Raw genomic sequence first — 13545 nt, forward strand, 5'->3', positions numbered from 1 at the left:
CAAGGCAAGCACTGGACTGGAACCCACAAGGAAAAAGGAAAGTGGGGAGACGCAAACAGGCGTGGAGAAGATCTGTCGAGAGCGAAGTGAAGGTCGCCGGAATGACTGCCTCCTGCAATGTGTGTCGGGAGGCAGCCAGGAGCGGCGGCCCTGGCGAACCGATCCCCGGCTACCAAGACTGGCAATTGGGACATGGAATGTCACCTCTCTGGTGGGGAAGGAGCCTGAGGTTGAGAGGTACCGGCTGGATATAGTCAGGCTCACCTCAACGCATGGCTTGGGCTCTGGAACCAGCCTCCTGGAGAGGGGCTGGACTTTGTCTTAGTCTGGAGTTGCCCCTGGTGAGAGGCGGCAGGGTGCAAATCACAGTTCATGTCCATAACGAACACCATGTTTGAACAGAAAAGTGTCCATAAGTGCACGTGGCACCAGGACGCTCTAGGTTGCAGGTTAAGGCCTAAGGCCATATATTCTGGACACCCGGGTAAAGAGAGGGGCTGAGCTGTCAACTGATCACCACCTGATAGTGAGTTTGATCAAGTGGCGGGGGAGGATGCTGGACAGACCATGCACACCTAAACATTTAGTGAGGGTACGCGGGGAACACCTGGCAGAGGCCCCGGTCCGCAAGAGCTTCAACAGCATTCTGAGCGAGACTGAGGACATTCAGTCCGAATGGACCATGTTCAGCACCTACATTGCTGAAGTCGCTGCACTGAGCTGCAGCCACAAGGTGGTTGGTGCCTGTCGTGGTGGTAATCCTCGAACCAAATGGTGGACACCAGAGGTGAAGGGAGCCACCAGGCTGATGAAGGAGTCCTCTCGGGCTTGGTTAGGCTGTGGGACTTCGGAGGCAGCTGACAGGTACCGACAGGCCAAGCAGAATGCGGCTCGGGCAGTGGCTAAATCGGGTGTGGGAGGAGTTCGGAGAGGCCATGGAAAAAGACTTTCAGACTGCCTCGAAGAGATTCTGGCAAACTGTCAGGACTCAGGAGGGGAAAGCGGTGCTCTACCTGCACTGTGTATAGAGCTGGTGGAGCGCTGCTGACTTTGACTGAGAAAATTATCCGGCGGTGGAAGGAATATTTCGAGAATCCCTCTGGCACGTCTTCCCTGGAGGAAGCAGAGTCTGGGACGAGGGGGACTACTCATCTATCTCCGGGGGTGAGGTCACTGAGGCAGTTAAACAACTCCTTGGTGGCAGAGCCCCTGTGGTGGATGAGGTCTGCAGGCTCTGGATGTTGTAGGGCTGTCTTGGTCGACACGCCTCTACAATGTTGCGTGGAGATCAGGGGCAGTACCCCTGGATTGGTAGACCGGGGTGGCAGTTCCAATCTTTAAGAATGGGGAATGGAGGGTGTGTTCCAACTATAGGGGGATCACACTCCCCTGGGAAAGTCTGTGCCAGGCTGCTGGAAAGGAGAGTTTGTCTGTTAGTCGAACCACTGCATATTCTGCAGAGCAGCCCCAGTCATCTAGGAGTCAGCTTGGACTTCTGCCCTTGCTGCCAGAACAAATGGAGATGCTGAACCCTGTGGCGGAATTTCCAAGATCAGCTTTACAGAGTAGGCTCCCTACGTCGACTGCCAAGCTCCACCCATTGCAATCTGAGCCTTCTCCTGAGCTTCTTGCACTCCCCCAGTCTACAGAGTCACCACTCCTGCTCCAGATACCTGGGTTTCCCTGCAGTCCTGGACATCCGTGACTGCTTCTGCACAGGCTCCAGAGTCTGCAGAGCAGCCCCAGCCACAGAGTCCCGAGCCTCTAGCATCCTTAGAGAAGTCTCCAGTGGCCCCGGAAGAGCCAGAGCTCGAGCTAGTGGGTTCCTCTTTAGCACCATTTTGCCTGAGGCTGTGGGGCCTCGTCACTCATGTCTCTCAAAAGCAGCTTTATTGCTAGGATCCGGAAATACAAAAACCATGATGGGCTAGGGTTAGGGAAGCTAAAGTAAGTTTAGTTTAACTGAGAAACAGGCAGAGCACACAGCCACAGGTGATGGTAAATGGACTGATTCTTATATAGCACTTTTCTACTCTCCCAAAGAACTCGAAGCACTATACACAACATGACACATGAGGACAGCAACTTGTATTTAGTTCTGAAACACAGTCTTGATTTTAAAAATGTATTCAATAAATGTCATTTACAAAACATTACAGCTCAATAAAAGATTTAACATTTGCAATCCAAGAGGATGTTTTAGGAAAACCTTTAGCTCTTTATGAATGTCATGTATGAAAAGTAAATATGTTAAACATTTTGAATTTTCAATATTTATAAATAAGTCTTTAGTAGTCAGGCTTAGTAAGCAACATCATTGCAAAATCAATAATGCAGATTCAAAATATGAACCCATGTAGTCAAATTTACACTTTACTATTTGTTCTCTCAGACAAACCCATGTCATCAAGTCTGTGGCCCTGCTGTATCAATCACAGCCCTTCCTCAGGCTGCACCTTTTGCCGTTTGGAAACCTCCATCTTATTTGGTTTTCTTACATGAAATTTAAGCTTCCCTGGAGTTCAGTTTCTGATTGATTGGCATTCTGTTGAGGCAAAAAATGTCTGGTTGTCATATTTGTCCTGTTGGAATGGGAAGTGAAAGCTGATATTTCACTCTGAAGCCTGCTTATTTCTCCCTGGCATAAGATTACCAGCGGGCAGTAGATGCCAGAGCGTGAGGAGACTGACGCATTTGGTGTGTGTCAGGTGGAGAAAGCAGACACTGATTTAGTGGTGCTCTCTGTCTATTCTAGGCCCAGACTGCATTTCTCCTCCAAGGAGAATCTCTCTGCTTATTTTGACATGATCTGTTTTGCATAAACTTATGTGAGGTCTGATCAGGATGTGCAGCTTCCTTAATAGTAATGATCTTAACTGCCAGGCCTAATTTGTTTTTGGAGTAACAAAGATCACTGCATGGGTGGCGAGATCAGCAGTATCAGGTCACAGTTCAAGACTACTCCCTTTCAACTGGTCCCAGTTTGTCACACAGTTCTACTGTCTGAGTTTAAAATGATTTCCATGACAGATCTTCCTGATATTGTCTCACACAAGCACACTTCTTCCTGTCCAATTGACAGTATGCCTAAATTTATTAATGTTCTTCTAACTGTCATCACAGATGACTTTAAAATTGCCAGTGTTTTTCTCTCTTTCTCAAAAATCCTTGTCATTTGTAGACTCTTTCATCCGGTTGAGGGAAACAATGTTTTTGATAAATTCCAATCTAGTTACCAACGAAATCACAGCAATGAAACAGAATTATTTCAAATTAATAATATTCTTATATCCTGGACAAAGGTGAACTCAGTCCTATGAGACATATCTGCAGCCTTTGATAGCACTGATCATGTCCTTCTTATTGACAGATGACAAAGCTGGTTTGCCATCACACTCACACTACTCATCAAACTTCTCTGACAGATACTTCAGAGTTCATAAGAACGATATGTCCTCATCTGCACCCCTTATATATGGAGACCGCCAGGCCTCAGTTCTCTGACCAGTTGTGTTTTCTTTATATAAATATATTACACCTCCATCATCTACTAAATAGTTTCAAAAGAATTTTCAACCATTTCTATGCAGATGATGCACTGATGTAGTTTTCTAGTATTTCTCCATCTCAATCCTGGTAAAAGTGAGGTCCTTTGTTTGGCCCTTACTGTTTTTCTAAGGAGGTCAGTACACTGCCAACAACATCAAAACATCTTAAAAACCTTGGTACCATCATTTGACCAACATCTGAATTTTTAAGCTCATCAAATTTTGTTTCTTTAATCTGAGAAATATTGCAAAGAAAATAAACCTTTACAACCATCTGGAACTTTTACTACAGACTTTAATTTTCCTGCCTTGATGATTGTAACTCATCTTCATGTGCATCTCTCAGTTCTCCATGGCCTGTCTCCAGCTGCTGCAGAATACAGCAGTAATGCTGCTACATCACATATAGGTGTGCTCACATATCACACCTATTCTCCTTCCCTTCACAGGATTGCAGTGACATTTAGAATCATTTTAAAAATCCTTTTATAACTTCGAAAGCACTACATGGGGCGATCGTAGCGATCGTGGCTCAAAGAGTTGGCAGTTCGCCTTGTAATCGGAGGGTTGCCGGTTCAATCCCCAGCTCTCTGTCCTGGTTGTTGTGTCCTTGGGCAAGACACTTCACCTACCACCTACTGGTGATGGCCAGAGGGGCCGATGGCACGATATGGCAGCCTGGCTTCTGTCAGTCTGCCCCAGGGCAGCTGTGGCTACACCTGTAGCTGCCTCCACCAGTGTGTGAATGTGAGAGTGAATGAATAGTGGAATTGTAAAGCGCTTTGGGGGTCTCGAAAAGTGCTATATAAATGCAATCCATTATCATTATTATTACATGAACTGCTTATGACCATAGCTACTGAGAGCTTATCACTGCATCTGAGTAAGTTAGAATAAATGTGAGAGCCTGTGGTTTGCACGTACACTTATTTTATTGGATGGCTTCTTTGAAACTGTGAAGTAACACACGAATCTTTTTAAAAAAATAAATCAGTGACAATCTTTTGATTTTATTTTTCCCAACACTGGTGCCAGTTACGCAGACAGAATTCAGCTCTGTGTGAGGTGAGCTGTCACAAGCTAATAGTGGTTTTTAGCATCAAGTGTCTATCAGAGGTGAGCAGTAGGTAAGCTTCACACAGTTAACTGCAGCTGATACTCAATAGCATGAGCCATCACTTGAAGACATTTATCAAATGATGAGCCTCTGATACAACAGAAGGTTTCATATTTATTAGTATAATAACTAAAAATTTGTTATTTTTAGCGTTTTCTATTTAACATACTGATAATTAGTTAAATTAAATTGCAAAGAGTCTTACTGTCTGTGTGTAACTCATCCATCAGAAAGAAATATTAAATTTGTCCCACATTTGGGAAATTATTTCTTTATTTATAGTAGCTGAAACATAGTATGCTACACTTTCCACAAGTGAGAGATAGAAAATCTGCAGCACTGCATTGCACACGTAAGGATCTCATCCCATTCTTGTATACAGCTTCTTAGCAGCGTGTTGTCAGTATGACAGGTACTAATCCATCTCATCAACATCATCTGACAGACAGCTAGCAGTCTTAAACAGAATAAGATGATTCCTCTCTGTATGTGACATTTAAAACCTGGAGATATCAAGAATCATGGGCCTCATTACACTCAGTTATTTATGTTCACCGACACCCCCGACCCGCCATGCACAAACTCTCTGGCATGACTCTCCCTGGCACTGTGCTGGTTGTGATTTGTTGTCTAAATAACGGCAGCTGTGAGAGTCTGTCAAGTCAGGCTGACTGATGTCTTTGCTAAGGATGCTCCCAGATCTCAATAAAAGTGTCACTGACATTTTATCATCTACATTCCCCATTCAGGATATTTCTACACGTCTTAAATTTCCATGAGATTGACAGCAATATGGACAAATTCTCATCTGGTCAGCTTGCACACTGCTGCTAAATTGTATACAAATTGTATCCTGTAACACAAACTGTGCCCTCGATAATGTCTGGCAAGTTTTGTAGTTTTGCCTCTGTACACTAACACGGTGGACACAAACACATCATGCTTTCAGCTTTTCAGAATCAGAATCAGAATCAGAAAGGGTTTTATTGCCAAATGTTGAGCAGGTTTACAACATTAGGAAATTGCTGCGGTGTGGTTTTAAGGGTTTTACTAAAAGCTTTGCCTCAGTACAGCAGTTTATACACAGGCCCCCATTTTCAGAAGTTCACACTCAGTGGAAGCACTGACAAGCACTGTGATGGTCAGGTGAGCCCTTCTCCTCATATAAACCAGACATAATATCTGATGTTGAGTCAAAGTGTTGAACTTGAATTTTATAACTTTTCACTGTAATTTAATCTAATTTTAAATATGAAGCCCAAAGAGATGTAAGTGCACGTGAGGCAGGACATCATTAGGCTGAAAAACTGCTCAGCAATGCCAAAAGGCCAGGAGGACATGATGTTTAGAAGTTATTGGATGGTTTTATAGAAAAGAGCCCGCACTGCTGTAAACAAAACATCTTGATGAAATGCAGAGGAAACCGAGGTTAAATTGATGGGAGGAGAAAAAGCTCATGATCCAAAGTATACCACAGTATCTGGGGAAGGAGGGCGTGTTATGTCACAGGTATGCATGGATGCCAGTAGAACCAGGCCACCAGTGTTTGTGACTGCACATAGAAGTAGTAGTAATTAGTACTAATTGTACACGACTCTGCTTAATTTCATCCAAAGGCTGCAAAACTGAAAGGACTGAGCTTCACAGTGCAAATCCATAATGACCCAAAACATACTGCAAAAGCAAACGCAGAGTTTCTGTCACGGTTGTTAAAGAGTGGACTCAGGCGCGGAGCTCAGAAATAAAGACAGTGCATTTATTTACAGTGCAGCAAGGTGACAACAGTTCAAATGTGCAACAATGGTGATAGTGCGTCCCTCCTTCCGTGTAAGCCCGTGCGTGGTAGTGAGTGCCCGTCTCTCCTCCAAGTGCTTCCTTAGTGTCCGTAAATCCTCCGTCAATCCCTGGGTGAACACACACACGACAGCAAAATGAGTACGAAGATTAGACAGTAGTTCAATAACGTTAGCGACTCGAAAACACTACCAGGCTTAGTGCAATACTCCAGCGCTGTCTGTCGCTCAGCCACACCATTAAGTAGCCCTGCTGAAGATGGTAGTTGATTGGCAGCAGCTGGTGGATTGACTGCAGGTGCGGCAGCTCCGGGCGACAGCACTTCCGGGTCGGAGGTAGCCTGTTGCTAGGTTACCTCCTAACACATCACAGCGGAGCCGGAGGGGAAGACAGGGCGATAGGAGAGACACACATACGCACGCACACAGATATACACACTGGCAGGTCGACCGGTCAGGGCGCCGTCAGATCCTGACAGTACCCCCCCTCTAATGGGAGCCTCCCGGCGACCTACCAAACTTGTCAGGGTGCCGGCGGCGGAATTCTCTCACCATGGCGTCATCAAGAATTTCCGACCCCAGCACCCAGGGACGCTCTTCCGGACCATACCAGTCCCAATCCACCAAAAACTGAAAGCCCCTACCGCGGCGCCGGGCATCCATAATGCGGGTGATGGAGTACGCCGGGGCGCCGTCGATAATCGGGGCGGGTGGCGGGGCCCTGGGAGGCGGGCACAGCGGGCTGGTCTGAACAGGCCTCACCTGTGAGACATGAAAAACATTGTGAGTTCGCATGTTACGAGGCAGGCTCAACCGAACCGTCACTGGATTCAACACAGCTTGGACAGGAAACGGGCCAATGAACCGAGGAGCCAGCTTCTTAGATTCAGTTCTGAGAGAAACATGCTTGGTCGAGAGCCACACCTGCTGGCCCACCTGGTAGTCCGGTGCCGGGGCGCAGCAGCGATCGGCCAGTCTCTTGTTCTGGGCTGCTGTTCTCAAGAGGGCTGCTCTGGTGGCGCGCCACGCTCTCCGACAGCACCGCATGTGGAGCTGGACAGATGGAACGGCCACTTCTTCCTCAGAGATGGAAAGAAGCGGGGGTTGATAGCCCAAGGATGCCTCGAACGGGGACACTCCGGTGGCCGCTGACGTACTGGAGTTGTACGCATATTCCACCCATGCGAGCTGCTTGCTCCACGTCGATTGGTTGGAGGAGATGACACAGCGCAGCATAGCCTCCAGCGCCTGATTAGCCCGTTCCGTCTGGCCGTTGGTCTGGGGATGGAAACCCGAGGACAGGCTGACCTGAGCCCCCAGTTCCATACAGAACTCCCTCCACACCCGGGACGTGAACTGGGGACCATGATCAGACACGATGTCCCGAGGAATGCCATGGAGCCGAAAAACATGCTGGGTGAGAAAGCGAGCCGTTTCCAGAGCAGAAGGAAGCTGTGGCAGGGCTATAAAGTGGGCAGCCTTGGAAAACCGGTCAACAATAGTGAGTACAGCAGTGTTACCTGAGGACGGAGGCAGTCCCGTAACAAAGTCCAGAGCAACATGCGACCAGGGACGCATGGGAACAGGCAAAGGGCGTAGGAGGCCAGCAGGCAGCGAGGTCGGCATCTTGTTCTTAGCACACACAGGACAAGCCACCACCCCAGCATCCTGCAACAGGGATAGGGGCAGGGATAGCTCAGTAGGTAAAAGCGGTTGCCCCATGATCGGAAGGTCAGGGGTTCGAATCCCCTGAACGGCTACCCTGAGGTGCCCCTGAGCAAGGTACCATCCCCACACACTGCTCCCCGGGCGCTGCACTGGTGGCTGCCCACTGCTTCATTGAGTGAATGGGTTAAATGCAGAGAAGAATTTCCCCACGGGGATCAATAAAAGTGTACAGAGTGGGCCACCAAAACAACCGGCGCAGGAAAGAGACGGTGCGGTTCTTACCCGGATGGCAGGCAAAACGGGCGGTGTGGGCTCACTGAAGCACCTTACTGTGGGCCGACGCAGGAACAAACAGCTTGCCCTCCGGGCCCATGCCAGGATCCGGCTCCTGTCGCTGGGCGTCCCGCACAACCCGCTCAATCTCCCAGGTCAAAGCGCCGACGAAACAAGATGGAGGCAAGATGGGCAAATCCTTCTCATCGCCCCCGACCTCAGGCGTAAACTGGCGAGACAGCGCATCAGCCTTGGCGTTGCAAGACCCGGGTCTGTAAGTGATGGTAAGGTCAAAGCGAGTGAAGAACAGGGCCCACCTGGCCTGTCGGGCGTTAAGGCGCTTCGCAGCCTGGAGGTACGCCAAATTTCTGCGGTCTGTCCACACCGCCACTGGATACTTGCTCCCCTCCAGCCAGTGTCGCCATTCCTCCAGGGCCATTTTAACAGTGAGAAGCTCCCAGTCACCAACATCGTAATTCCGCTTTGCGGGCGACAACCGGCGAGAAAAGAAGGCACAGGGATGCATCTTACCGGCCACCCGCTGCGAGAGGACGGCCCCCACCCCGGAGTCGGAAGCATCCACCTCCACAAAGAATGGGAGCTCCAGGTCAGCTTGTACCAGCACAGGCGCAGATGAAAACAGAGCCTTCAGTTGAGCGAAAGCCCGCTGAGCGTCCAGAGACCACTGAAACAACAACTTGGGAGAGGTAAGGTTAGTCAGAGGTAAGGCAATCCTGCTAAAGTTGCGAATGAAGCACCTGTAGAAGTTGGCAAATCCCAGAAATTTTTGCAACTCCCTGCGAGTCTTGGGCTCTGGCCACTCAACCACCGCCTTGACCTTAGCTGGGTCCGCACGCAGCCGCCCCTGTTCCACCATAAAGCCCAGGAAAGACACAGTTGGAACATGGAACTCACATTTCTCAGCCTTCACAAACAGGTGATTCTCCAATAGGCGCTGCAGTACGAGCCTCACATGCTCCACATGTTCCGCCGGGCTCCGGGAAAACACAAGGATGTCGTCTAGGTAGACAAAAACACAGTGGTTAATGAGATCACGCAGCACATCATTAATCATAGCCTGGAAAACAGCAGGGGCATTGGTGAGCCCAAAAGGCATCACCAGGTATTCAAAATGTCCAAGGTGAGTGTTGAACGCTGTCTTCCATTCATCCCCTTCACGAATCCGCACCAGGTGGTAAGCATTGCGGAGGTCCAATTTGGAAAAAACCGTGGCGCCCTGGAGGAGCTCAAAGGCGGACGCCAGCAAGGGCAAGGGGTACTTGTTCTTGATCGTGATCTTATTCAAACCCCGGAAATCGATACACGGTTGGAGCAACCTGTCCTTCTTTGCCACAAAGAAAAATCCCGTGCCCAAAGGGGAAGTGGAGGGTCGAATGATGCCGGCTGCCAAGGAGTCATTGATGTACCATTCCATCGACTCCCGCTCGGGCTTGGAGATGTTATAAAGCCGACTGGTGGGCAAGGGAGCGCCGGGAAACAAATCAATGCCACAGTCGTACGGGCGATGGGGCGGAAGCGAGGAGGCTTTGTCTTTGCAAAAAACCTGGGCCAGGTCGTGATACTCAGGCGGAACACCAGACAAATCAGGAGGTGCAACAGGCTCCGCGGAGCCAGCAACCGTCGCACTAAAAGTTGCGGAGCGTAAGCACAAAGCGTGACACTGACCGCTCCACCCCGAAATACGCACATCCTCCCCTGCTCTAGTCCCCCACTAGCTTACCTTTCTTGTAGTTACGCTCCAGCGCATATCCAGCATGGACCTTGACCTCCAGCAGGCCCCGGGGACGCACATCCTCCCCTGCTCTAATCCCCCACTAGCTTTCCTTCTCCTGCAGTTACCCTCCACCGCATATCCAGCATGGACCTTGACCTCCAGCAGGCCCCGTGAACCCACATTACCCCCCCCCCCTCCTGCAGTTACCCTGTACCACGTATCTAGCATGGACCTGGACCTCCAGCAGGCCCCGGGGACCCACACTTAAGCCCCCTCCCACTAACAAAGCAGAACACCACTGGCAAAATCCTCGTGCCCCTGGTACTTCAGAAAGCACATTGAAATGTGCCCCTGGTACACTGCGCAGAAGAACTGCCACACACACACACACACGCACGCACGCACGCACGCACGCACGCACGCACGCACTGCTTGTGCCTATGGTACAACAACTTTTCTCGTGCCTATGGTACGACAACTTTTCTCGTGCCTATGGTACAACAACTTTTCTCGTGCCTATGGTACAACAACTTTTCGCCGTGCCCCTGGTACACCGCTCAGTAGCACTTTGCCACACAAACTCTCCTCGTGCCTATGGTACGACAACTTTTCTCGTGCCTATGGTACAACAACTTTCCTCCGTGCCCCTGGTACGACAGCTTTTCTCGTGCCTATGGTACAACAACTTTTCTCGTGCCTATGGTACAACAACTTTTCGCCGTGCCCCTGGTACACCGCTCAGTAGCACTTTGCCACACAAACTCTCCTCGTGCCTATGGTACGACAACTTTTCTCGTGCCTATGGTACAACAACTTTCCTCCGTGCCCCTGGTACGACAGCTTTTCTCGTGCCTATGGTACAACAACTTTTCTCGTGCCTATGGTACAACAACTTTTCGCCGTGCCCCTGGTACACCGCTCAGTAGCACTTTGCCACACAAACTCTCCTCGTGCCTATGGTACGACAACTTTTCTCGTGCCTATGGTACAACAACTTTCCTCCGTGCCCCTGGTACGACAGCTTTTCTCGTGCCTATGGTACAACAACTTTTCTCGTGCCTATGGTACAACAACTTTTCGCTGTGCCCCTGGTACACCGCTCAGTAGCACTTTGCCACACAAACTCTCCTCGTGCCTATGGTACGACAACTTTTCTCGTGCCTATGGTACAACAACTTTCCTCCGTGCCCCTGGTACGACAGCTTTTCTCGTGCCTATGGTACAACAACTTTTCTCGTGCCTATGGTACAACAACTTTTCGCCGTGCCCCTGGTACACCGCTCAGTAGCACTTTGCCACACAAACTCTCCTCGTGCCTATGGTACGACAACTTTTCTCGTGCCTATGGTACAACAACTTTCCTCCGTGCCCCTGGTACGACAGCTTTTCTCGTGCCTATGGTACAACAACTTTTCTCGTGCCTATGGTACAACAACTTTTCGCCGTGCCCCTGGTACACCGCTCAGTAGCACTTTGCCACACACACACACCACTCGTGCCTATGGTACGACAACTTTTCTCGTGCCTATGGTACGACAACTTTTCTCGTGCCTATGGTACAACAACCTTTCCCCGTGCCCCTGGTACACTGCGCAGAAACTCTTTGCCACACACACACACCACTCGTGCCTATGGTACGACAACAGGCCCCGGGGACCTACATCGCACCTTGCTCTTGCCTCCCTTACAGCTGAAAAAGGTCCATGCCTGTGCCCTGGCCCTGCTGAAATTCCCTCTCCATTTAGCCGAGGCAGTGAGTCGGCCTCCTGTCTCCCTTTACGGTCGAAAAAGATGTGCTCCTGGGCGCGCTGGCCCTGCTGCTACTCACATCGGGCATGGACCTGGACCTCCAGCAGGCCCCGGGGACCTACATCGCACCTTGCTCTTGCCTCCCTTACAGCTGAAAAAGGTCCATGCCTGTGCCCTGGCCCTGCTGAAATTGCCTCTCCATTTAGCCGAGGCAGTGAGTCGGCCTCCTGTCTCCCTTTACGGTCGAAAAAGATGTGCTCCTGGGCGCGCTGGCCCTGCTGCTACTCACATCGGGCATGGACCTGGACCTCCAGCAGGCCCCGGGGACCTACATCACACCTTGCTCTTGCCTCCCTTACAGCTGAAAAGGTCCATGCTTTTGCCCTGGCCCTTCTGAAATTGCCTCTCCATTTAGCCGAGGCAGTGAGTCGGCCTCCTGTCTCCCTTTACGGTCGAAAAAGATGTGCACTACACGGGTGAGTAAGGGAATGAAAAATCAGCTTGGCCGGACAACTGAGATGGGGAACAGAGTTAGCTGTAGCACCCGCCAGTATTCCCACAGCTACTGGCGGGCGGAGTCTTTTACTCGCTTCGGACAGGTATCAACCCAATGTCCCTTTTTCCCACACACGAAGCACTCACCCGTGCGCTGTCGTCTCCTCCGATGGGAAGCACCGAACCGAGCCCGGCCAAGCTGCATCGGCTGTTCCTCATCCTCTGCTGGGTCTTCTTCTTCCTCTCGCCTTCCTCCGTGCCCCTGGTACGACAGCTTTTCTCGTGCCTATGGTACAACAACTTTTCTCGTGCCTATGGTACAACAACTTTTCGCCGTGCCCCTGGTACACCGCTCAGTAGCACTTTGCCACACAAACTCTCCTCGTGCCTATGGTACGACAACTTTTCTCGTGCCTATGGTACAACAACTTTCCTCCGTGCCCCTGGTACGACAGCTTTTCTCGTGCCTATGGTACAACAACTTTTCTCGTGCCTATGGTACAACAACTTTTCGCCGTGCCCCTGGTACACCGCTCAGTAGCACTTTGCCACACAAACTCTCCTCGTGCCTATGGTACGGCAACTTTTCTCGTGCCTATGGTACAACAACTTTCCTCCGTGCCCCTGGTACGACAGCTTTTCTCGTGCCTATGGTACAACAACTTTTCTCGTGCCTATGGTACAACAACTTTTCGCTGTGCCCCTGGTACACCGCTCAGTAGCACTTTGCCACACAAACTCTCCTCGTGCCTATGGTACGACAACTTTTCTCGTGCCTATGGTACAACAACTTTCCTCCGTGCCCCTGGTACGACAGCTTTTCTCGTGCCTATGGTACAACAACTTTTCTCGTGCCTATGGTACAACAACTTTTCGCCGTGCCCCTGGTACACCGCTCAGTAGCACTTTGCCACACAAACTCTCCTCGTGCCTATGGTATGACAACTTTTCTCGTGCCTATGGTACAACAACTTTCCTCCGTGCCCCTGGTACGACAGCTTTTCTCGTGCCTATGGTACAACAACTTTTCGCCGTGCCCCTGGTACACCGCTCAGTAGCACTTTGCCACACACACACACCACTCGTGCCTATGGTACGACAACTTTTCTCGTGCCTATGGTACGACAACTTTTCTCATGCCTATGGTACAACAACCTTTCCCCGTGC

The sequence above is a fragment of the Aulonocara sp. 'chitande type north' Nkhata Bay genome, linkage group LG11 (genome assembly GCF_057382095.1).
Source record: "Aulonocara sp. 'chitande type north' Nkhata Bay isolate Kocher_YH1m ecotype deep benthic linkage group LG11, A_spYH_male_GT1.1, whole genome shotgun sequence".
In the NCBI taxonomy this organism is placed as follows: domain Eukaryota; kingdom Metazoa; phylum Chordata; class Actinopteri; order Cichliformes; family Cichlidae; genus Aulonocara; species Aulonocara sp. 'chitande type north' Nkhata Bay.